The following is a 23,092-nucleotide window of genomic DNA, read 5'->3' as shown; positions in this document are numbered from 1 at the left end:
TAATGCAAATACTCTTTCAAAACATCGTCCCTATGATTACTCAATTGACCTTTTAGAAGGAGCACAATCACCATTTGGACCAATCTATAGTTTATCACAAAATGAATTAGCTGAATTGAAGGAATATATTGAAGAAAATGTGGCCAAGAATTTCATATGCCATTCTAAATCACTACTAGGAGCTCCAATCTTATTTGTGAAGAAGAAAGCTGAATCATTGCAGATGTGTGTTGATTATCAAGGACTCAACATGATCACCATCAAAAATAGGTACCCTCTACCTTTGATATCTGGACTTCTTGATCAATTAAATCAAGTTAAGATCTATATAAAAATAGATCTACGAGGAGTATACAATCTAGTATGTATGAAGAAAAGAGATGAATGGAAGATTGTGTTTCAAACTAGGTATGGACATTTTGAATACAATGTCATGCCTTTTGGACTTGCAAATGTATTAGTTTTGTAATACGTGAAGTCTTGCTTGAGAATGCTCGAGGCACTTGGTTGTGGAAGGTAGAATAAAAATTGCAGCAATAAAATCTTAACTCTAATAGAATACTAACTAAACTCTAATTAGACCATAACAATGCTAAGCAAGCTTTAATCAAATTCAAAGAAACTTCAAAGGAATTACAAAGAAAAAATAAGAAATATTAAAGAAATATTAAAGAAATATTAGAATTATCACAAATATATCTCAAATATATCTCAATTCAATCTTAATTTAATCCTAATTAAAATCGTATTGGACTTCATTCAAACTTTAGGCCAAAAATTAACTAAATCTTAAATCCTAAATCCTAAATCAAATCCTAACCAAATCCTAAATCTTAAACCAAATCCTAATCCTAAATCAAATCCTAACCAAACTCTAATCCTAAATCAAATCTCAATCAAATCCTAAATCCTTAACCAAATCCTAATCAATTCTTAAATCCTAAATCAAATCCTAAACTCTAAACCAAACACTAAATCCTAAATCAAATCCTAAATCCTAAACTAAACCTCAACCAAATCCTAATCTTAAATTAAACCCTAACCAAACCTTAATTCTAAATCAAATTCTAACCAAACTCTAATCCTAATTCAAATTCTAAGCAAATCCTAAATCCTAAACCAAATCCTAACCAAACCTTAGTAATTTCTATAATAGATTTAAACCTCAATAACTAATGAATGAAGCATTGATTTTAAGTCAAATTTTACACACTTCTTAAATAATAAGTTGAAAACAAGAAAAAATAATTTTAAAACGACCAAAATTACCAAATAGACAATAACTTCAAAAATGCGCTTGGATATTGGTCGACCTCCTTCTCCAAGCTTGATACCAATCTCTTAGAGCGAATATCTCTCCGTTTTGCCATTCGATTGATTTCAAAATTTTCATACACATAGAAAAAAAAGTCTAATATCTTTTTACATAAATTTCACTCTAATCCAACTAGTAGATTACAAGAAAACTTAAAAACTCTTACTAGACCTAAAATTCTACTTTTTGAGACCTTGATCCACTTAAACCTCAAAAATCCTCAATTCAATTGTTAGATTGGGCTAAGATTCACAATACATATTAAGCACAACTATGAACATTTATTTACAAAACTCTTGAAATCCTTAAAAATGTCAACCCTATTTTATTTCATAAAATCCAAGTCATCTAAAAATAATCTTGACTTTGTAAAGCTCTTATCGAGTCATAACAACTCCAAATTGCTCAAAACTAATGCTTATAAAAACTCTATTTAGTTTGCTATCAAATCCCACTCTTCAATATACAAAAGAACCCTGAAGTCGTTGTTGAGACTCGGTTCTGTGCCTCAAGGTCTGATTTCAACCCTGGTTCATAACCGATCCTCTCTGGATATCAATATCTAATTTTTCTAAGTAAATTTTGTTAGAATTTACTCTTAACTTCCTTCTTAAGATGCATGTATCATTTATTTTTCCAATCTTCTTTGTTTTTCTTTATTTATGGTCTTACAAAGTAAGTAGAAGTCACCTTTTTAAAAAGGCAGCATTGGTATCTTTTAGTTTTACTACTTTTTTGGCTATTAACTATATTTCTAAGATAATTTATTCTAATACTTTGAAGTAAGATCTCCTACATTATAATAATTTCTACACTCTTTCACCTACTAATCATGTTACATCATGACACTAGTAACTTTTCAACAATTAATAAATGATGTGTTTTGAGAGTTTTTAGACGATTTTGTTGTCTCTTATCTGGATGATATCTTGATCTATTCTAAGAACACAGATGAACATGAACTTCATGTTTGTCATGTGATACAAAAATTAAGAGATGCGAGACTCTATGCCAAGATAAAAAATTGTATATCTTATACTATTAAGTCAACTTTTTAGGATATATCATTTCAAATGATGGACTTATGATGGATTCTAAGAAAGTTCAAACAATTATGGATTGGAAGATTTCAAAAATGATAAGAGATGTCTAATATTTTTTGGATTTTGCCAACTATTATCAGATCTTCATCAAAGACTTCTCTTGAGTTGTAGCTCTACTTACATGTTTGACTTGCAAAGAAAAACTTGAGTGGAGCAAAGAAGCTGAAGTATCTTTTGAAACTTTGAAGTCAGCTTTTATTTCTGCACCAATCTTGTAACGTGTTAACTTTTCTAAGGCATTTTTTTATAAAAATAGATGTATTAGACTTTTCTTTGAATGCCATATTACCACAAATGGAAGTAGATGATAAACTTCACCCAATAGCTTTTCATTCTAAAATTTTTTTAGCAACCAAGATTAACTATGAAATCCACGACAAAGAACTTCTTGCAAGAATGATATTATCATCTAGAAGGTACTTTTAATCCAGTCACTATATATTCGAATCATAAGAATCTTGAGTACTTCTTGTCAACATGTATTTTAAATCGTCGCCAAGTCTGTTGGAGCATGTCTTTATTAAGATTTGATTTCAAGATCACATATCAATCTAGAAAACAACAAGGTTTTTCAAACGCCCTTTTTAGATATTCTTATCTTACACCAAAAGAAGGAAATGCATCTTTTCATTAGCAAAGAAAAATTCTCTTGAAGCGAAAGCATTTTCATCTTTGAGTAATGAAATCAACATTGACTATTGATTCAACTCTTGTAAAACAAATCCAATCAAGTATGTCTTCTGATTCTTTTGTTCACAATATTAAGAATCCTTCTTCTAAGTCCCAAGATACTTCTAAGTTTGAGTTCAAAAACAACCTATTCTATTTTGAAGGTCGATTATATGTTCCAAAAGGAGAAGTATGATTACGTGTTCTTTAAGCATGTTACAACTTTCCAGCAATAAGATATTTTGTATACAATAAGACTTTAGAGCTTATATCTAAAGATTTTTAGTGGCCATAGATGTAAAAGAGTGTGAAAGACTTTATTCAATCATGCAATATTTGTTTGAGGTCAAAAACTCCTTGTCATCGACCTTATAGACTTCTTCAACCATTACTTATTCCAGAATAACCATGGTCTTTTGTTTATATGGATTTTATTACAGATCTTCCAATCTCAAGTTTTTATGATTCTATATTCGTGATAGTAGATCATTTTATCAAGATGGCACATTTAGTATTATATACAAAATCTATCACATGTGAAGAAACAGCTAAACTCTTTCTTGACAACATCTATCGCTATCATAGATAATCCAAGGATATTATATTTGATAAGAGAACTCAATTTGTATCAAGATTTTCATGGACTATTTTTAAGATTTTAAAAGTGGATATAAAACTATCTTCTATATTCCAATCTCAAACTGATTGATAAATGGAGTGTGTTAATCAAGTCTTGGAATAGTGTTTAAGATGTAATATCAACTACCAACAAGATGATTAGATAATTCTTTTACCATTGGCAGAGTTTGTTTACAATAATACAGTACATTCTTCTACAAAACAAACACCTTTCTTTATCAATTATGGTTATCATCTACAACTTGATACTTTTGACTTTTTAAAAGCTGATAATCCTACGACGAAAGATTTAGAAAATCATTTATCAAAGCTACATGCAACAATAAAGGTACAATTAATAGAAGCTCAAAAACAACAAAAGATCAATGTGGATGTCTATCGAAAGGAGCAACCACTATTCTACATAGGTGACAACATATGGTTACTTTGTCATAATATCAAGACCACTTGTCCTTGTGACAAGTTGGACTATTGTAGGCTTACACCATTTCCTATTTTTATACAAATTAATCTAGTTGCATATCGTTTATACCTATCGGAGTCAATAAAAATCCATCCAGTATTTCACATGTCTCTTCTTGAACCATACAAGACAATGGACATACCAAAAAGAAGACAAGCTCTACCTCCTCCTATAGAAGTGGACAATAATGAAGAGTTCAAAGAGGACAAAGTCCTAGATTCAAGGTAGCATCGAAATAAATTAGAATATCTTGTCCATTGGTGTGAATATGATATTAATGAACATATATGGGAGCCAATAAAGAATCTTGCAAATGCATCAAAGGTAGTGGAGCCTTTTCATTGACAACATCCATCAAAATCAAGATGAAAACCCTCTATATAAAAAAAAATATATCTAGAAAAGATAACATTCTACTTTCAATCCTTGTTTGTAGCTTCTTTGTAGTTGTGAGGCTAAAGAGATGGAGAATCAAAAACTAATGGATTCGATTGAAGAGCCTTCGTTTGCTAATATGCTAGATGAGACATTACGATTGTCATAACCTTTAAGATGATGCAATCAAGATAAAGATCTTCAAGACAACATGTTTTTTCTTGAATAGATGGCGAGATATAATGTATTTGGTATCATGACCTTGGAAGAGACTCCCGATGTTTGATACTTTATTTAATTAAATGACCTTTAATAGGAGTTGTTTTTTTTAAAGATAGTAAGATACGTTTAAAAGAGAATAGAAAAAAATTGAAGACAAATATTAGTAAAAAAGGGATGAAGATGTTTATAAAGAAAGCATTTAAAATCTCAAGCAATGAAGCATTAGCATATTAGATGGAAGAAAATTCAAGCAAATTTTAAGCATAAATCTTAAATTTTCAGAAAAATCTAGTTCTTTGTAGTTAAGTACAATAAATTATGCTAAAAAAGAAAATATTTCTACAAATAATTTAAAACATGTTGGCAATAATATTTGACAAATTATCACATGGAATGATCTAGTAGATAGAATATTGATGCATGCTTGTATTGAAACGAATCAATATGAAGTATTAATAGAAGAAAAATGAATAAAAAATTAAAATAACAAAAGGCCATAAAAAAAATTATAAGAAAAGAAAAAGTACAAAAATAAAAAAATTCTACGTATGAAGTGATAAAAAATAATATTTCTACAAAAAAAAGGAAAATTGTGAAAAAAAAAAAGACTTCTACTTATGAAGTAATCAAGAAGAAAGAAAAAGAGCTTCAAAGTGATGATTTGGCTCTATTTTCAAAACTAGGCAAAATTAGCTATTCTTATCAATGTGATAATTCCAAAAGAAATATGAAAAATTACTATATTTGTAGAAAATCAAGTCACTTTATTAGGAATTACTATAAAGCTAAGAAAAGAAATAAAGAGAAGGCTAACAATGCTTGTAATAACTTTGATGGAGATGACTATACTTTCATGGCAAGTGAAAGAGCTTTTATAGCTACTATGTCTAAGTGGATTATAGGTTTGAGTGCTACTAAGCATATGACACCATATAAAAGTTTATTTAATACTTATAAAGAAATTTTAGCAATCAAAGTTTGCTTGAGAGACAATGGCATGGTACAAGCCATTAAAATTGGATCTATTATTGTAGACATAGTGTCACGGACATATATATAATTACCTATATGAATAGATAAAAGTATGTAAAAGTAGATAAAAGTAGGTTAATTGTGTAATATCTTCTAGAGAAGCTTCTTAGAAGCTTCATAGACGCTGCTTTGATTTTATAGGAGTCTATAGTTGACTTTTAGGCTAGAAACTTGGTCAACAAGTTAGCCATGTGCCACACATGTTGGAAGCTTAAAGAAGAAGCTAACTACGTGGTCCATCCATAGAAAACTTGCCTTGTAAGCAAAGGCATGTGGCCTAGAAAGTCAACATATATTGGAGGTCTTATAGAACATCGCCATGTGGCTTCTAGTTAGATAGTATATATAGAGGCAAGAGTGAAGCCCTCTTCACTCTTGTCAACTCCTTTCTTGCTTCTAGTCTAGTTTCAAGGGTCTCTAGTTTTCTTGTATTTTGGCAATAGCCATTCCAGTTTCTTTCTTAATATACATATTTCTATTTTGTCCTATTTCTTTTTTGAGAAAAGTCTCACTTACTCTTTAGCTTTCATCGAGTTCTTGTCCTTGACAGATTGACAAGAGTACACTTACAATATCAGAGCTTTGTCTTTTCTTGATTAAGAGTGGATTACCCCTTTTTCTTGATAAGACATAAGCGCATTAGAAGTTGCGGATTACCCTCTTTTAAACTGATATTGTTCTTAGTATTTTCTTTGTTATCAATTCCTCTCTTCTATTTGTTTTGAGCGTTATTAGACATCTTCTCTTTTCTAAGTGCTACTATGGCAGAGCTTGTTGAAATGAAGAGTACAATGGCACAGATGCAAGAACAATTGAGGGAGTTAATGCTTGCGATGCATCAACTCAATTTACCACCACAAGGAGCAACAAGAATGGTAGGAAGTGAAGATATAGAGATGATTGGGGCTGCTTCAACATCTGCACCAAACCATGTCCCTTCTCCCAGAATGGAACACCCTTCGAGTGTTAGAGAACCGAGAGTTGCCTTGCCCGAGAAGTTTGATGGTACCAGATCCAAGTTTCGAGGATTCATCAATCAGGTCCAACTAGTGATTGAACTTCAACCCCAGAGCTATCCAACTCCAGGGTCACAAGTTAGATTCATTGGTACACTTCTTTCAGGTTCAGCATTGTCATGGTTTTCATCTTTTCTTGAACGACGAGATCCAATATTGGATAATCTGGAGGCTTTTTTGGCGGAGTTTCGATCCATGTTTGGAGAACATGATGCAATTCGTGTTGCAACCAACAAGATCCGTATTTTGCGACAAGGCAATCGATCAGTAACATTATATGCTTCGCAATTTCGACAACTTGCAACTGATATCAAGTGGGATGATGCCGCACTTGTGAGTCAATTTCTCTACGGATTACAATATGAGGTAAAGAAATTGATGCTTAATTTACCTGATCCTCAAACATTGAGTCAAGCAATTGACTTTGCTGTGAAGTGCGACAATCGACTTTTTGAATTTTGATCCGAGAGTCGCACAAGTGGGCCTCAACGTTACTACAATTCAATGGCAACACCGACGTCTCCTCAACACATACCTTCGGAAATAGAGGATATGCAAATTGATGCGGTACGTTTCAAACCTCTTACTGAGCAAGAAAAGTCTCGTCGTCGACAAGAAGGATTGTGCTTATATTGTGGAGAACCCAAGCACACTGCTCAACATTGTCCAAAGAAGCGACGTAACTACAAAATGAGGAGTACGGCTGTCAAAGAAGACAATATGTCAGAAAACGAGTACGTCCAGCTACAATAGGGACCGTGCGGCTGGAATCTTGTACAACTTCTAATGAAGGTCCTATCCTCTCCTCAGAACCATCTCCTTGTTTTATAATAGATGTGCGTTTAGGACCTAATAATTACAAAGCCTCTGCCTTGATAGATTCAGGAGCCTCAGCTTGTTTTTTAGATGAAGAATTTGCTAGATGTCATAGAATATCATTAATACAAAAAACTAAACATGTACACGTAGAAGTCATAGATGGTCGTCCGTTGTCTTCTGGAGATGTAACTCACGAAACACTTCCTGTAGATGTAGTAATAAATGGTCATAGTAGTTGCGTAAATTTTAATATAATTAGATCTCCCTCTAATCCAGTAATTTTAGGCTTATCATGGTTAGAAAAGTATAATCCTCGAATAGATTGGATTTCTCGTAAACTTGATTTTCCTCAGAGCATTAGTAACAGTTCTATTAACCAAGTAAAAAACCATGAGTCTAGTATAGTAAAACTCACACCTATAGGTGCAAAAGCATTTATACACGCAGCAAAAGAAGGATCAACTTTTGCTATTTATGCTGCACCTATTTCTGAAAGCGTAAAGACTTCAAGTGGCATTCCAAGTCAATATCAGGATTATCAAGACGTTTTTGAGAAAAAGAATGCAGATATTCTTCCTGAGCATCGCCCATACGATTGTTCAATCGATCTCAAGGAAGGAACTCAGCCACCATTTGGACCAATTTACAGTTTATCGCAAGATGAGTTGGCTGAACTCAAGACATATATTGACGAGAATTTAGCGAAGAATTTCATACGCCATTCAAAATCTCCAGCAGGAGCTCCAATTTTATTCGTAAAGAAAAAAGATGGATCTTTACGAATGTGTGTTGACTATCGAGGACTCAACAAGATCACAATCAAGAACAGGTATCCATTACCTTTGATATCAGGACTCCTTGACCAGTTAAATCAAGCTAAGATCTATACAAAAATAGATCTAAGAGGAGCATATAATCTAGTACGAATCAAAGAAGGAGATGAATGAAAGACTACGTTTCGAACCAGGTACGGACATTTTGAATATAATGTCATGCCTTTTGGACTCACGAATGCACCAGCTGCTTTTCAACATCTCATGAATGATGTATTTCGTGAATTCTTAGACAATTTTGTCGTCTGCTACCTAGACGATATCCTGATTTATTCTAAGAATGTTGAAGAACATGAAATACATGTTCGTCAAGTATTACAAAAACTTAGAGATGCAGGATTGTACGCCAAGATAGAAAAGTGTGTATTTCACACTACTCAAGTTGACTTTTTAGGATACATCATTTCAAATGATGGTCTTATGATGGATTCTAAGAAAGTCCAGATAATCATGGATTGGAAGATTCCAAAGACTGTGAGAGATGTCCAATGTTTCTTGGGATTTGCCAATTACTATCGGATCTTCATCAAAGACTTCTCACGAGTTGCAGCTCCACTTACACGCTTGACTAGTAAAGATAAATTCCAATGGAATCAAGAAGCGGAAGCAGCATTTGAAGCCTTGAAGACATCGTTTGTCTCTGCACCAGTCTTATATCGTGTTGATTTTTCCAAGGCATTTTTTATGGAAACAGACGCATCGGATTTTGCCTTGGGTGCAGTTTTATCACAAATGGGAACAGATGACAAACTTCATCCGATAGCTTTTCATTCAAGAAAATTCTCAGCAGCCGAGATCAATTATGAGATCCACGATAAAGAACTTCTTGCGATCGTGGATTCCTTTCATGAATGGCGTCATTATCTAGAAGGTGCTTCTAGTCCAGTCACTGTGTATACAGATCACAAGAACCTCGAGTATTTCATGTCAGCACGCGTGTTGAATCGTCGTCAAGCTCGTTGGAGTATGTCTTTGTCAAGATTCGAGTTCATTATCACTTATCGGCCAGGAAAACAACAAGGTTTGTCCGATGCCCTGTCTAGACGTTCTTATTTTGCACCAAAAGAAGGAGATGCAGCTTTTGAGCAACAAAGAACGGTCCTCTTGAAACCGGAGCAATTTCATCTCCGAGCAGTGAATTCAACACTGACTGTTGATTCAACTTTTCTCAAGCAAATCCAGTCCAGTATGTCCTCAGACCCTCTTGTTCCTGATATCAAGAATAATTCTTCCAAGTCTCATGATTCTTCTAAGTTCGAGTTCAAGAATAATCTATTATATTTTGAAGGACGCCTATATGTTCCAGAAGGAAAAGCACGTTTGCGTGTTCTTCAAGCACGTCATGACTTTCCAGCAGCAGGTCACTTTGGATATAATAAGACTCTGGAACTCATATCAAGAGATTTTTGGTGGCCACAAATGTGAAAGTCAGTCAAAGACTTTGTACAATCATGTGATATTTGTTCAAGATCAAAAATTCCTCGACATCGACCTTACGGACTTCTTCAGCCATTACCTATACCAGAACAACCATGGTCTTCTGTTTCTATGGATTTCATCACAGATCTTCCAAACTCAAGATCTTATGATTCTATATTTGTGATAGTAGATCGTTTCACCAAGATGGCACATTTTATGCCATGTACAAAATCTATCACAGGTGAAGAAACAGCTAAGCTTTTCATTGATAATATCTATTGCTATCATGGATTACCTAAAGATATCATATCGGATAGGGGAACTCAATTTGTGTCGAGATTCTGGAGGACTCTTTTCAAGATTTTAAAAGTGGACATAAAACTATCTTCAGCTTTCCATCCTCAAACTAATGGACAAACAGAGCGCGTAAACCAAGTCTTGGAACAGTATTTAAGGTGTACCATCAACTACCAACAAGATGATTGGACAATCCTTCTGCCATTGGCAGAGTTTGCTTATAATAATACAGTACATTCTTCCACGCAACAAACACCTTTCTTTGCCAATTATGGCTATCATCCACGACTTGATACTTTTGATTTTTCAAAAGTTGATAATCCTGCAGCAGAAGATATGGCAAATCGGTTGTCAGAGTTACATGCAATAATGAAGGCGCAGTTGAAGAAAGCTCAAGAACGACAAAAGATAAATGTAGATGTATATCGTAAAGAGCAACCACAACTCAACGTGGGTGATAAGGTATGGCTACTTCGTCGCAATATCAAGACCACTCGACCTTGTGACAAATTGGACTATCGTAGGCTTGGCCCCTTTTCTGTTTCTGAACAGATCAACCCAGTTGCATATCGGTTACATCTACCGGAGTCAATGAAGATCCATCCTGTATTCCACGTGTCTCTTCTTGAACCATATAAGACAGTGGATATACAAGGAAGAAGACAAATGCCACCGCCTCCTATAGAAGTAGATAATAATGAAGAATTTGAGGTGGAAGAGATATTAGACTCAAGGCGGCGCCGAAATAAGCTGGAATATCTTGTTCATTGGCGCGGATATGATATTAGTGAGCGCACATGGGAGCCATCCAGGAATCTAGCAAATGCATCAGCTAAAGTCAAAGTTTTTCATCAACGACATCCATCAAAACCAAGATGAAAACCTCTCTTATAAAAGAGACAAGATTGAGGCAAGATAACATTCAATTTCCTATCCTTGTTTGTAACTTCTTTGCATTTGTGACGCTAATTAGATGGAGAGCCAACAACCAGCGGATTCAACTCAAGAACCTTCGTTTGCTGACTTATCGGATGAGACATTGCGATTGTCACAACCTTCAAGACGACGCAACCGAGATGAAGACCCTCAAGAACGACATGTTCTTCCTCGAATAGATGGTGAGATACAACGCATTTGGTATCACGACCTTGGAAGAGATTCTCGATGTTTGGTGATATTATTGGAGATAGGAACGACTCCTGATGGTATTTCAAATGTATTATTTGAAGGAAGTTATGAAGGCCTCAACAGTGATCAAATAACAGGGTGGTCTTCTCGCCCTGGAATGGGACACTATCGATGGCTAAGAGGACCCATCAACTATCTTCGAAGAGAACAAAGATCAGAGTATGTAGCAAATACAATTCGCCGCATATTAGATTTTCTCAATATATAATCACCGCTCCTCGTGGAACTCGTCCCTAGAAGGGGGGGTAATGTCACGGACATATATATAATTACCTATATGAATAGATAAAATTATGTAAAAGTAGATAAAAGTAGGTTAATTGTGTAATATCTTCTAGAGAAGCTTCTTAGAAGCTTCATAGATGCTGCTTTGATTTTATAGGAGTCTATAGTTGACTTTTAGGCTAGAAACTTGGTCAACAAGTTAGCCATGTGCCACACATGTTGGAAGCTTAAAGAAGAAGCTAACTACGTGGTCCATCCATAGAAAACTTGCCTTGTAAGCAAAGGCATGTGGCCTAGAAAGTCAACATATATTGGAGGTCTTATAGAACATCGCCATGTGGCTTCTAGTTAGATAGTATATATAGAGGCAAGAGTGAAGCCCTCTTCACTCTTGTCAACTCCTTTCTTGCTTCTAGTCTAGTTTCAAGGGTCTCTAGTTTTCTTGTATTTTGGCAATAGCCATTCCAGTTTCTTTCTTAATATACATATTTCTATTTTGTCCTATTTCTTTTTTGAGAAAAGTCTCACTTACTCTTTAGCTTTCATCGAGTTCTTGTCCTTGACACATAGTTGTGAAGGACCAAATCAAGAAAATTATGTTGAATGAGATCTTACATGTGCCAAAGATGAAGAAGAACCTCCTTTCAGTGAACAAACTTGTATCACATGGTTGTAAGGTTCAATTTGATAAGAATAGATGTTTTATGAAGACATTGGATGGAAAACATGTTACCGAAGGCCTTAGAGTTGGCAACCTCTACTTCATCAATTATAAGAAGGTGAATAGAGTAGAAGTTGCAGCATTTATTGATTTTTCACAAGTTTAAAATAAATTTAGAATTTGGCATTAATGACTTGGTCATTTGAATGCCAAAATTATGAAGGAGCTTCAATCCATAATAAATGGCTTGGATCTTAGTCAAATCAGTCACAATATTTTGACAATTGCTTGTAAAGGATGTATATAAGGCAAAGAAAAAAAAGCTTTATTTCTAAGAGGAGTTGCAATACGTGCTACCAAATTGTTGGAAATTATGCATTTTCATATTTGTGGACCAATAAAGACACCATCAATTAGAAGAACAAGGTACTTTGTCACATTTATTGATGATTTTTTAAAAAAAGTATGAATTTACATAATTAAAGGCAATAGTCAATATTTCTCAAGTTTTAAAGAATTTAAGGCTCTTGTAGAGAAATAATATGAATGCAAGGTGAAAATGTTGTATATGGATAATGGAGGTGAATACTTGTTAAAATATTTTCATGAATTCTTGAAGATTCAAGGTATTGCAAGACAATCCTCTATTCCTTACACTCTACAACAAATTGGAGTTGCTGAAAGAGCAAATCACACTATTGTAAAGATGGCAAGGAATACGCTTCATGCACAAAATCTTGGGATGAATATTCAGTCGAAGCAGTGGTAAATGCAATAAGTGCACTCACATCAATGACTCCAAAAGAAGCTTCGAGTAGCAAAAAACCTTATCTTTCACACATAAGGATTTTTAGATGCATTGCCTATACAAAGGTATCAAATTGTATGAAGTCCAAATTTAATACAAAAGCTACAAAATATGTCTTTGTTGGATATTGTGAAGGTACCAAGGCATATAGGTTTATATATTTAGAAACCAAGAAGACCATTAAGAGTTATTATGTAGAATTTTGGAGCATAAGAGAGCTTATGAATACTTAGAAATGTATCCAAGTAGGAGTAATAGTGTGTTTGTGGATACATCTTCAATTTAATAAAGCAAGAAGAAGAAGATGATGACATTGATGATGGTGGAAATTCAAATTAAGATAAAGAGCCAAAGAAGTTAGGCCATTGTATTCCTACAATTGCTAAAACGAGTTTTGAAGATAATGAGGATATTGAAGATGATGATGATGAAGAATACCAATTTTTGAATGTTAAGGAGCTAGTTTTAAGAAAGAAAAAACTTACAGAAAACCTTGGAATGAAAGAAGGTGAAGCTTCATCAAGTGAAACGAGATATCTTTTGAGAGATAGAAAATAACTTGGTGCATGATGGAAGAATCACATCTTTCCTCAAATAAATGAAAAATATGTCAATATTGCACTCCTTGCTGATCCATTGAATTTGTGTAATACAATGAAGTCCACAGATGCTATGAAATAGCAGAATGCCATGGAAAAAGAATACAAATCACTCATAGACAATGAAACATGAAAATTGACTATACTTCCATCAAATCGATCTTTGATTGGTTGTAAGTGGGTATTTAGAATCAAAAAAAATGCAATACATAATATTATGAGATATACATTTAGATTAATTGTCAAAGGCTATTCACAAGTTGTTAGTGTGGATTTCAATGAAATATTTGTTTTTGTGGCCAAATTCACCACTATTTGAACCATTATTGCAATTAAAGCAGCAATAGACTTGAAGATGCATCAAATGGATGTAAAAATGGCTTTTTTGAATCAAAATCTAAAAGAAGTCATTTACATAGAGCAACTTCAAGGATTTGTAGAAGAAGACAAACAACATCTTATTTATAAGTTAAAAAAATCTTTATATGGACTCAATCAATCTCCAAAGACATGATACTAACATATTGATACATTCTTTGTGAATGAAGGATTTCAAAAGAGTAAATGTGATCATTCTTTGTAGATTATACAATCAAATAAGTTCATATTGATTGTCATCCTCTATATTGATAATTTAATCATCTTAACCAATACTATGAAGATGATGGATTGGTTGAAGGCAAAGTTAGAAAAGAAATATGAGATGAATAATTTGAGAGAACTTTACTATTGTTTAAGAGAAGAATTTGTAAGAGATCATACTAAGAAGACCATTACAATGAACCAAAGCAAGTACATTGAAGAAGTGTTAAAATGATTCAGTATGGAAGAGTGTAAGCTTATAGGTACACATTTGGAGGCCAATTTGAAGTTGATGAAGTTTATAGAAGAAGAGTTGATTGAAGTTGAAGGTTAAATGTAAGGTGTTCCATATAAGGCAATAATAGGCTTATTTATGTATACAATAATTGGTACAAAGGTGGATCTTGCATATGTGGTGAATATTATGAACTAATACTTGTCAAAGGCTAGATCAATCCATTAGGCAACTATCAAAATGATCATGAGATACTTAAAAGGTACTTTGCATTTCAAATTGTACCTTGGATATGATAATATTAATTTGTATGGTTATTATGATGCAGTTTGGATTGGAAATACAAATGATAGAAGATCAACAATAGGATATGTATTCTTTGTTGGAGTAGGACCTATTTCATAGAATTGAAAGAGGTAACCAACAATTATAAGGTCAATAATGGAAACAAAATATATGACAGCAAGTCATAGTGCAATAGAAGCAATATGGTTAAGACAACTTTTGGAGGACAAATGGTTGTACTAATAGAAGGAAATCCAATAGAGTGTGACAATCAAAGATGTCTTGCATTTGCAAAGAATCCAAAGCATCATTCAAAGACCAAGAATATTGACATTCAACATCACTTCATAAGAGAGAAGATTGAAATGGAAGTGATTGATATAAAGTATTGTGCAATGGAAGACATGCTTACTGATTTGTTGGCAAAGGCATTAGTAAAAGATAGACATCACATGTTGATAAAGACATTAGGATTGAAAACCTTTGACTGATAGTAAAATAGGAATGTTAAAGTTGTTAAAGTAAATAAGTAAAAATTACATATAATTTTTTCAAAAAAATGGCACAATGTTGTGACTTCATAGTCTGTTTTTCAACCTTGGACTCCTACTCCAATTTAAGTTCCTGTCCCAACTCAAGTTGACCAACGGTCATTATCTCATTGTCATTACAATTTCAGAAGCTGGATTTCGATATTGCACATAGACCCTGACACCAAACCAAACCAAATGCTTAATCTCCAAAATAGCATGCTCTTCAAATTTTGAACACTCATTACTCCCAACTAAATATTGAAGAACAATTACTATGAAGTCACAACACTTGGTAACAACTATGAAGTCACAACATTGTGCCTCTTTGGCTCTCGGTGTCAAAGTTGGATAAGCGGTTTAGGAAATATTGTTGACTCTTGCAATGATTTCTTTGTTTCCTTAGCTGCATTTCTTCAACCGATGAGTATGTGATTATTTTTTATGTTAATTATTATGTAGTGTTGCTTAAAGAGCAGCGATGATTGGAAATTCGAAATCGAAGTCAATGACTTGAGAACTCTAGTAATGCTATCAAATGGCACATGTACTTATTGAAGACGAGCAGAGAAGTACTCGACGTGTATGCTCAGCTCGTTTCTTGCGTAAAAAGGCGGAATTGAGCTTGCGCTGCTTCCATGAAGATGAATTATTTTTGTGATTTGTGCATTGTAATCTACATTATCACTGATCTCCCCAGGGAGCACGATTAGATATCAGTATGCGTCGACTTAGAAAGTGAGCCAGGGAAGTTGGAAGTGGTGATGATCTAATGCTGATATAAGCTCTACTCAAATGGGCTAACAACAGTGGAACGTCTATGAACTTTATTCCTGTTTCAGCCTTTGAGGATTCGATGCCTGTGTCACAGATCCATATTGGAGGAAGAGGAAGAACGAGGCGTTGCACACATAGTGGAGCACTTGGTTTTTAGAGTTACTCTGAAACTTACAAATCATGACATCATTCGCTTTTTGGAAAGCATCGGCGCTGAGTTTGGAGCAAAATGCGTCGACATCACCTGGTGAGACTATATACGAACTCATGGTTCCTATCGATGAGCCCGAAATACTATCTCAAGCTCTTAATATCCTGGCTGAGTTCAGTACTGAGGTTGGTGATTCCCGAACTTGACTGCGACCGGCTTCTCTCTCTCTCTCTCTCTCTCTCTTTTCCTCGTTTTTCGGTGGTAACTAAACCATGTATGAATAATCGTCTTGCCATAGAGTTCTCCGATCAAAAGGCGAACGTGTCTGAAGCGATCGGTAATTCTCTCTAAGTGTCTTAGAAGTCCCGTAGTGGGGTTTTCAGGCTTTACCCGTGTTGCAATTGCATGCAGCTCATTTATGTGGTTTGCACGTGTAGATCCGAATATCTGATGAGGATCTAGAGAAGGAAAGAGGCGCTGTCTTAGAGGAATTGAGGGGAGGGAGAAATGCAATGGGTCGCATTCAAGAAGCTCACTGGATGTTATTAAACGTTCTCAGGTATGCTTACATTCTTTCATTTTTTTTGTCTGTTAATTCGACCTTACAATCACCACAAATTCACTACTAAATGCATCTTTGAGCACTTTGAATTGCGTCGACCAATCCAAATAAAATTTAGGGGGTCTTAGTCCTTCTAAGTTGGAGAGTTTTTCCATGTTCAAATGTGACGTCTTCATGATGAGAAGAGAGGATAGATCAGATTCAAAAGATGGATTAGAGGGTAAATCCTCACCAGTAGAAGTGGGTCACCGTCTCAATTCGTTGCATGACCTTTCTTTCAGAGATCGCTTTCCAAACACTAGACATCAATTACGGCTCTTCCAACTACAGAGAGCTCTGATGACTTAGTGGTATTCTTGCAGTATGCCAATCGGCAACCAATTGGATTAGAGAAAGCTATAAAAAAATGTTTCGGCGTCACGAGTCAAAGATTTTTTTCACCTCTGGTATAGACCTGAACATATGGCCATTGTAGCAGTTGGAGATTTCCCAGATACTGAGGTACTCTCTCGTAGCTTACCTCTCTGTTTAGTTGTAAGATCTGGAAACATTTTTACTTTACTTTACTTTAATTTTTTTAATGTGTCCAGGTTATGGTTGACGATTGTATGGTGATTTTGAGAAATTAGGTGTCATTATCATATGTGTGCAAGCTGCCTGCCTTTGTTGAACATTGTTGTGTACGTGTGAAGCTTGTTTTGCCAGCTCTTGGCTTTACTTCGCATTCTGAGTATAGTGTTTTTTGTATGATGAATTGCAGAGTGTTGTGGAGCTCATCAAACACCACTTCGGTGATAGGAAACCGCATGATAGAGGCAATGTTCTGTCTACGATACCACTGTTCCCTGTCCCCTCACACAACGAGCCTCACTTCTCATGCTTTGCTGAAGCAGAAGCTGATGGTGTAAGTGTCAACTTCATTTTGTTTCTTGTGTTAATTCATGAACCCATTTTATTGATCTTTGAATTTGCTTGTTTGATTAGCTGCCTACCACTTAAACCGCTCCTTGTTAAGCGATCTGAAACGTTAACTGGGCCGCTGACTTTGTCTATTCACCTGTGATCAGTCCACCGTTATGATAAGCAGCAAGGTTCCTGCAAAACAGGACACAAAAATTAAAGATTATCCGTTTCTAATCGCTGAGCAGATGTTCCATAGTGCTTTAAAACTGAGGTTTTTTTAAAATCTCCAGGCAAAAGAACCCCCCATTTTTCTCATTCATCTCATCTAGCTCGAACCGGTTCGTCCCGTGAAAGCTTACATCATGTCGGCTAACTGTCAAGAGCGTGGAACGTTACAAGCACTCGAACAGATGCTTACAGAGGTAGAGCACTCCGGTCCACATACGCTCAATGTGCATGCATGAGCTCATTTGAGATACTCACCTCCACAAAAATCTTGTTTTTTATGATTAAATCTTTCTATTGAAAGATAACAGCTCAAATATATTGTTGAAGAAATTTACCGGTTAAGTTTAAGTTAAGCAATTATTTTTGCTCGTAGTATCCCATAGTCTTAGCTATGTGATTTGTGGGAATATTATAAGGTTGCAAGAGTTCGCCGGCATGGGTTCTCTGAGCCTGAAATAGCTTTTGTTCGTGAAATCATAATGGCAGACATTGAATCGGAATATGTAGAAAGGGACCAGATGCAGTCCACAAGTTTGCGCGAGTATTTACAGGTATCAGTAACTCTGTAATTTTAGGAATTCTCTTGCCGGTTTACTGTATTTTGTGCTGGCTGCTACCTGTTTGCTACATTCATGCTCTTCAATAGTAAGAACATTGAGGTTCAGTACTTGTGGCTCGGTCGCTCCATACCGAGCGCTTGTGATTATTTTGACGATTTATCTGCTTTTTGACATGCTAAATACCAAAAAGTAAAACTTGTACAGAGGGTAGCTGGAGTTTCGTTCTTTGCATGTTGTAGATGTTGTGAGAATATTGCTCTCGCAATGATACTTGAATTGAATTGATGAACTCACTCAACAGCACTTTCTGCGCGGCGAGCCAGTGCTTGGCATTGAATATGAGGCTCAGCTTCAGAAGACTCTGATACCAGGTCTGTGTTTATTCGCCTGTTGGCAGCTGATCAAAACATTCATATCTTACCGCACTGAAGCAATCAATCCTAATTAACAGAGATTTACTGTAATTGCATGCCAGACTGGGTATTATTGAGTGAATGTGAGTGCGCTCAATATTTGAATTTTTCATTGGCCAGACATCTCAGTGGCTGAAGTTACAAAAATTGCTGAGTACTACCACACCAAGTGCAACTGTGTTATCAAAACGCTAGAACCGCGTGCACGTGCAACTGAAAGGAATTTGAGGGCCATGGTGGCCAAGATACAGGCTCTCGAGGGTGGAGACATTGCCCCATGGGACGAAGAACATATCCCTGACTCTATTGTGGATAAGTTACCTACACCAGGGTATAACTCTTTCTCTTTCAGTACACAAGCTTCATTAATAGATTATTCATGATTCCAGATGTTTTTTTGTACACCTTAACATATTGTTGGGTGTCTCGAGGCATCTGGCAAAAGATGATTTATGGGGATTGCATTGACCTTTCAAGAATACTAAGCGTATCAATGTATTAGATATTGCTGCTTTCTGTCAGGTCTCTCGGTCCTTCAGTAGAGCAGAATCAAATTTCATGCTGATAACATCAAGTTCTTGTACTTGTGTGTGCAGTGTAATGGTTCATTCTGAACAGTTTCAAGACATTCGAGCAACAGAACTAATTTTAAGCAACTGGATGCGTGTTTGCTACAAATGCACAGAGTTTCTCGAAGATCAGGTCATTGACCTCTTCCCAATGAATAAATTGTCGTCTCGTATTTGCTTTTGACAACTCAGGCATTTCGTGGACATTTTCTAAATTTTTTTCCGTTCTACGATTGTTTTGATATAATTTTTCATGACTTTCAAGTGGTTTCTGGTGATCTCAGGTGCTCATAATTGATTATGCCTATGGCGGTCTCTCTGAGGTCGACGAAAGTGATTTTATCTCTTGTTCCATGGGCTCAATCATTGCAGGTGAAATTGGTGTTTTCGGACACAAGCCAGCAGTTCTGCTGGAAATTCTAGCACGCAAACGTGCTGAAGTAGGCACCAAAGTAGGTGCCTATGTGCGCACTTTTTCTGGAGAATGTTCGCCAACTGATCTGGATAGAGCTCTTCAGGTATTGTTGTGTTAATTGTGAACCCTTGTGGTTGGTTCAGGGGATCAACTAGTTGATTCTTTTCATCTGATAATTTAGTATGGTTACAGTACTAATAAAGTTCTCTCAAAATGTATAGCTTGACATTCATGCTTGCTTTTCGCAGCTTGTCTACCAACACTTTGTGGCGGAAGTAGTGCCTTCCAATGAGGAAGTGCAATTTGTGATGCAAATGTTTCTTGAAGGGATCAAAGCACAAGAACGAGATCCATTCACAGCATATGCGAATAGAGTTCGTGAGCTCAATTATGGAAATTCATATTCTGAACATAATATCTAAATTGCTAGATAATTCTAAGTAAATAATTTGCTTTGTTCCTTCAATCGGGTAGGAGAGTCGAACACTTGAGGATAGAAAGCGTAGATTGTGCAAGTCATGCTGAAGATTTGGTCTGCAGGCTCAAGAACAATGGAGAATTTCAGCAAGGTCTAAAGCAACGGCTGTGACTATGAAAGATGCTCTTTCTCGTATTCTCTCAGTCCCATGCAAAGAACATTACACCGCAGTTGCGTTGATTCCTAGGGCTCCACGGCTGCAACTGATACTTGCAAACCTCGCCAGATTGGAGCAGAACCTAAGTAAAGAGAGTAAGGTAAACTAAGGACGATCTATTATTTCCTAAGTTATTTTGATGTGGTAGGTTGTGTCAGGTGCAATTATGTCACGTAGGTGGATCTTTCTTTGTCAATACATGACGTGTCCAAACTTGTTCCTTTATTTGTTTATTTATTTATTTTGCTTTCATTCAGTATGTTCTATTTTGAGATGATTGGTTCTATACAGGACTCATATTTGTATCTACTGGTAGTTCATGAATCCCTGCTTGTTACTTTCCGTATGAATTGGTTCCTTTTGTAGAAGTGAAATATCTGTGCACTGAGCGTACGTAATCGAGACTTAGCATATTTTCTAAGCAAGCCGTTATAAATTTTGCCCGTTCTGCCTGCTTGAATTCTAGTATGAAGAACAGTAGCTAAAGTCTTATTTGTCTTTCAGGTAGCAATAGCGACAGCTGGTGTTGTTGTTATTGGAACAGCCATTTGGAGATATACTGTTCGACGATGAAGTTAATAACAACGAGCCTTGTACGCCGAGCTGTTCACTATCTGTGCCACTTAACCGCTGACTCCGAAGTCGGTATCTGTCCACTCTTCTCCGCTGACATTGGAATCAGACGCTTTAAACTGTAAAATTCTAGAGTTTGTAATTTGTAGTTATGCCAATTTGTTTCACTTAGCTGTATCTCTGTAAAGTCTTACACATTGAAGGGGTTTCGGGGCTGATTTCTGTTTTCGATTAGAAGATCAACGTGTATTAGGATAAAAAAGCTGTCCCCTTAAATGTAGCGTCCGGCTTAACTTAATTCTTTTGCAAATCTATTTGCTGTGAAAGTCACGTCTCTTCTGGAAATTTAGCAGCTGTATCCTCATCGTTTTTTTTTTACAACACATTTGTAATAACAATTAGCTGTACCAGTAGAATTATTGTACCAGAGTTGAAGATTCGAGGGTCGTCAATCTGCTATGTTCATGGCTGCTGGTGTTCTTTCCTGCATTTTATCTGTTTGGTACATTGTTTTCGCAAGACGGGAAAAATGTGTTAAGATTCTGCAAAACATCTTTCTGCTTCACTGCCTTAGTTTCTTGAGTTTCAAGGTTTTTTCTTCTTGTCACTATCTGTGGATTTAAAGATATATAACATCCATATAACATTGGATAGGAAGGTGGCCTTCTGCACATAAATTAGACATTACTTCCAATAATGATTGCATTTACATATAAATGCACAAAAATAATTTCTTTTTTGATTGAATGTAACTCTTATTTACTAATTTTTCACTTTTCTCTACTACACTATTCTCATTTTTTATTGTTATTGTTAGTATCATCCAATAGTATTGAATTTTGCAATGATATTGGTGTTAGATTTTGCATGCTTGCTAGAGAGACTCCATAAACAAGACAAGTGCAAACATTGTGGGTAACAATTTGATTACAAGCTCCACACTTTTTATTCTTTGGATTGTCCCATTTTATCAATTTGAATTCAAAATGATCTCTATATATTGAACTTCCAAAGGTTAATTCAAAGAGCAAGTTTATGCTCGATTAAGGATTTTGTCAACAATGTCAAAATCTAGTGCTAGAATTGCCTACTTTAGATTAACTTGCTAGAAAAGAATCAAATTCTTATGTTTTTATATAATTCTATTAAAAAGCTTTCATAAGCTTGAATTCATCATTTGTAGTTGTCTTTGTTCTATGAAATTTGAAACATCAAAAATAGGTTTATATAGCCACCAATATTAGAGAAAGTCCATCACCACAGGCTTTTGTTTCTGCTTATAACTTTGCTTGATAGCATGTACACAAGGTATGCCAAGTATTTTTTGACAATATATTAATACAATAATCTATTAGTCAAGAAATGGGGATTTATGGTATTATTATCATAGAATCAATTAGAAGGTATTTTAGAGCATTTTAGTAGTTAAAATCTTACAATCTAATTGGAAATGCATAACAAAAAAAAGTTCTAATTATACCTCATTGAATACAAAATGAAACACTCTTAGCAACACTTGATCAAAAATAGATTTATTTTTTGCTAAGATAAGATGTATGATTTAAGTCTCAAAACTTTCTTAGTAGTAGCATGTTATTATTGAAAGTTTACAAGTTCTAGTTTTTCTTATATAACAAGAAGAACCTATGTCAATACCTTAATCCACGCTTTCACAATAGCATGCTCTCCTTCAAATCAAGATATTGTGATGTGGCCCAAATAAAATTGTTCTTCATTTAAGCTCCCATAATTTTTTTTCTTGTAAAATAGCCATGATTTTTAAATTTATTTCCACACAAATAGTACCATTAATGTTATAAATTTGGTTCAAATAGCTATATAATTTTTCTTTCTCTTATTGTAGTATAATGCTAGCTATATCTTCATGAACTCATCAAATTCATCATTTGATGTATTGATAGATTTTAAATTTGTAAGGATGTTCTTTTTACATATGTCAAATACATAGCAACACTTTTGCATTTGGAAGC

At 35.0% G+C, this 23,092-nt stretch overlaps 1 pseudogene across 1 annotated transcript in view; it reads left to right on the top strand.

The window, feature by feature from the left end:
- Positions 1-22,096, top strand: part of LOC112275009 (zinc protease PQQL-like) — a 56,117-nt pseudogene extending 34,021 nt beyond the window's left edge. Inside the window, exons 2-15 of the transcript XR_016500033.1 lie at positions 16,016-16,053; positions 16,187-16,428; positions 16,681-16,794; positions 17,168-17,306; positions 17,566-17,709; positions 17,873-18,050; positions 18,353-18,487; positions 18,798-18,867; positions 19,030-19,240; positions 19,506-19,611; positions 19,763-19,996; positions 20,142-20,267; positions 20,434-20,628; positions 21,033-22,096. The product of XR_016500033.1 is annotated as a zinc protease PQQL-like (transcript). The remainder of the gene's footprint in view (positions 1-16,015; positions 16,054-16,186; positions 16,429-16,680; positions 16,795-17,167; positions 17,307-17,565; positions 17,710-17,872; positions 18,051-18,352; positions 18,488-18,797; positions 18,868-19,029; positions 19,241-19,505; positions 19,612-19,762; positions 19,997-20,141; positions 20,268-20,433; positions 20,629-21,032) is intronic.
- Positions 22,097-23,092: the final 996 nt, after the last annotated feature.

This window comes from Physcomitrium patens, chromosome 22, assembly GCF_059467195.1.
Source record: "Physcomitrium patens ecotype Gransden chromosome 22, ASM5946719v1, whole genome shotgun sequence".
NCBI lineage: Eukaryota > Viridiplantae > Streptophyta > Bryopsida > Funariales > Funariaceae > Physcomitrium > Physcomitrium patens.
The sequence above is the reverse complement of the archived record's forward strand: the minus strand, read 5'-3'. Positions and strand labels throughout refer to the sequence as shown.